This window comes from Aedes aegypti, chromosome 2, assembly GCF_002204515.2.
Source record: "Aedes aegypti strain LVP_AGWG chromosome 2, AaegL5.0 Primary Assembly, whole genome shotgun sequence".
NCBI classification, from domain to species: domain Eukaryota; kingdom Metazoa; phylum Arthropoda; class Insecta; order Diptera; family Culicidae; genus Aedes; species Aedes aegypti.
Genome location: NC_035108.1, coordinates 327158800 through 327163049, shown reverse-complemented (window position 1 = coordinate 327163049; position 4250 = coordinate 327158800).

The following is a 4250-nucleotide window of genomic DNA, read 5'->3' as shown; positions in this document are numbered from 1 at the left end:
ATGATGTTGAGGAGTATCTAGAGAATCTAAAGAATCGGACAATTTATTTGTTTATTTATTTATTTACTACCCACTGAATTGAAAATTTGATCGTTTTATGACTTGGTGGTGGTGTCCACTCGCTATTTGGTTTTCCAGATTTGAAAATTTGAAGCGAGGCTTCGATACATGTTCACCTAAATTTTCTCTAAAGCATAGTATCCTGTTTCGTTTAAGAAAAGTAAAACAAATTCCTTGACCGAAAAAAATAAATAAATTTCATACAGAGAGCTCTATTTGAAAAGACATTTCATCTCAGCTGCGTAGTGCGACCAAAAAAAAACTTATTTTCTTGACCATTTCAGGCAAGTAATTTCCTACGCATCGAGAAAGACGAGTCTTTTCTTGTCAGCAGCAAATCAGCCTTAAAACTGAAAACTATTTTTCAAAAGTATTCGATACTGTGTGTGCATAATGAATACCCAAGTAGGCGAAAAACCTCGGTAATTGTAAATTTTGATATGGATATCTAAAAGCGATATTAACTTGATGAATAAAAGAAATAAAGATCGAAAAATAATATCTAAAATTTACTCCTGGAATACCAATAGCACATCTTATTAGGCTTTCATAATATCTAACCAATAGCAGCGAGGGGTGGGACATTTCGCATACGGACATTTGGCATAATCAGAATTATATGCCTTCTTAAAAATGCTACCTGTTCTTGTATGAAACTGCTTTATGCGAAACGTCCATTATGCCAAACGTCCCACACTGGGGCAGAATCGAAAAAACGCGGAAACAACCTGTAGTTCTTCGGAATGAAGAGATAGACGTTTGATGTCTTCTGCGAAAATGATCCTTTCAATGAGGCCGAAGTTTTGAGATGAAGTGATATTTTTTAGTGTTATTCGCTTAAATGACTCAAATGCCATTTCGGTCAAATGGCAGTTTAGGTGTATGGTTTCTTCGGCAAAGTTTATCGTTATTTGACGCTGAAAATAATTGCTGAAGACGTCAAATTTCCAAGGCCTACTATTTTTAAAATAAAGGCATTTTTTCAAAATATGTGCTCAAAACTGAAATTTTTTAGTTTTGCTAGTAATTTTTCAATTAAAATACCATATATCAGTTATGATTATCTCATTAATTAATATAAAGCAGGTCTGGTGAAAATTTGAAGGTAAAAATAGTATTTTGTTTGATTTTTTTAGTAAAATATTCAAAAAAACAGGGATATTGCGTATAGGCCATTCTTGCGATCGGGCAAGTTCGGGCAGGTGTTTTTATCGCCATCCGCTTACGAAAGATCAAAGCATTCATGTCTAATTTTTTCAAGGATATGATATTTAATATATTTTTTCTATGCGATCCGGAAGTATACTAAGTTTATAAAAGGGTAAAAAATATTTTATATGACAATGTAAAAGTTTTCCAATAAAAACACGAGTTCAACATAATCATGAGAATTCTTGTGGTTTACTGGAAGCTAAATGACTTAGCTATTCGCTTTTCACATTGCTTGTATATTTGCTATTCGCAAAAAGGTCCTAAGCGCCAAACTTATTATATCACACCATTTCGGTCGATATAAAATTTAGATATATGAGTCATATTAGAGCCAATTGTTATTTCAAGCTGAAAACAATTGATGAAGATGTCAAATTGCCAAAACCTACTATTTTTATTGATAAATTTAGCTAAAAACTGTTATATACATAAGTTTTGTATTTGTTTTTTTCAGTTCAAATACCATTTATCGCTTCTGATTATGTCATTCATTGGCATAAGGTAGAGCTGGTAAGAATTTAATGGTAAAACAAAAATTTTGTTTGATTGCTGCGAGAATAGCCTATAGGCAATATCCCTGTTATTTTTTATTAAGTATTTTTTATATATTTTTTTTGGTTCTAACAATGATTTTTTTACCAGCTCTGCCTTATACTAATGAATGACACAATCAGAGGCGATAAATGGTATTTAAACTGAAAAAAATACAAAACTTATGTATATAACAGTTTTTAGCACAATTTATTAATAAGAATAGTAGGCTTTGACAATTTGACATCTTTAGCAATTGTTTTCAGCTTGAAATAACGATTGACTTTGCCGAAGAAATCATATATCTAAATTTCAAATCGACCGAAATGGTGTGATATAATGAGTCTGGCGCTTAGGACCTTTTTACGAATAGCAAATATACAAGCAATGTGAAAAGCAAATAGCTAAGTCATTTAGCTACCAGTGAACCACAAGAATGGTCATTATAATGTTGAACTTTTGTTTTTATTGGAAAACTTTTACATTGTCATATAAAAAAAAATTTACCCTTTTATAAACTTAGTAAGTATACTTCCGGATCGCATAGAAAAAATATATTAAATATCATATCCTTGAAAAAAATAGACATGAATGGTCTGACCTTTCGTAAGTGGATGGCGATAAAAACACCTGCCCGAACTTGCCCGATCGCAAGAATGGCCTATACGCAATATCCATGTTTTTTTAATATTTTACTAAAAAAAATCAAACAAAATATTATTTTTTGCCATCAAATTTTCACCAGACCTGCTTTGTATTAATTAATGAGATAATCATAGCTGATATATGGTATTTTAATTGAAAAATTACAAGCAAAACTAAAAAAAAACCGGTTTTGAGCACATATTTAAAAAAAATGCCTTAATTTCAAAAATAGTAGGCCTTGGAAATTTGACGTCTTCAGCAATTATTTTCAGCATAAAATAACGATAAACTTTGCCGAAGAAACCAAACACCTAAACTGCCATTTGACCGAAATGGCATTTGAGTCATTTATGCGAATAACAGTAAAAAATATCACTTCATTTCAAAACGTCGGCCTCATTGGAAGGATCATTTTCGCAGAAGACATCAAACGTCTATCTCTTCATTCCAAAGAACTACAGGTTGTTTCCGCGTTTTTTCGATTCTGCCCCAGTGTGCGTCCGTATGCGAAACGTATTTATGCGAAATGGGTCACCCCCAGCAGCGAGCTATTCAATAGATCTCCAAACATCAAATTTTGCTATGGCTCAGAAGTTCCAGGAATAAAACTTTGATATTATGCTTAGATCTTTTATATCTTATGTCCATCAAATCAACATCACTTCGCTTCCGTTCGGGTAATGGCCTTTTTCACGCTCACCATTTTTTTCTGATTGAAACTATTAATTTTTGAGAAATGTTTTTTTTTATTTCCGTACAAAGTGGGCCGAAGGGTCTCAGATTTTCATGAAACTTTTTCCACAGGCAGGGCTCATCAATATATCAATAAAAAAATTGAGAAAAAATCAAGGTCGCTTATTTTCCCGGAAAACTCAGTAGGAATTTTTTTGTTTTCCTCTGACACTACTTACTTTGAAAAATCATAACTCAAGAACGAAGCATCGTAGAAACAAAGTTTTTTTTTATGAAAATGAAAGCAAATTGTCTCAGGAATAAAAACAAAATATTAACTGGAAAAAGTTTACCACAAAATGTTTCACCGTTGAGAAAATTCGTAAAGAAAAGCCGGAACAACTATGCTCAAACTCGTGGAAAATTTTAAAAAAAATATTTTTGAGAAGATAATTTCATAAGCTGTAATCGCATAAATTTTTGATATGTACTTTTTTTTTCGTTTTTGAGTTATGGCCAATTTTGTGGAGAATGACCATATAAGCCTTTTCTTTAAAAACCCATATTTCAATCGAAGCATCGGAAAAATAAAGATTTATTATCAAAGCAATTGCAAATTTTCTAAAACATCTGAAAAAAAAAGATATGGGATTGGTTTTAATGAAGTATAAGTCGGAATGGATGATATTTTTCATAAAAAATTACACCGCTAAGAAAAACTGAAAAAACTGTTTCTGCCTCAACTTTTCATTACACTGAAAAGGGATTCTTTCTTTTCTATGGAACAAATAAGATTATTATTATTATTTTTTTTATATTTATTCAATTATTCAGTATATAACATACATTTTCATCTTAATACTATCTAATTTTTCAACCGAGAAGATTGTCTTTGGTTGCTAACACCAAAAGATTTTCGTTTCTTTGTATTATCAAGAACAAAGCATGCTGTATTTTCTTGGTTTTCGTGTGCATCTGAGAATTCACTATCAAAAATGCTTCGTTCGTATTTTGGTATCAATGAATGATATTTTTTTTTGTTCCAGGAATTGGAACAAGGTTAGAAAATCTTTCCTGAAGAAAATTTTCAGCCTCTGAATAGTCATTTTCAGTTGCTTAGATAAATTCCC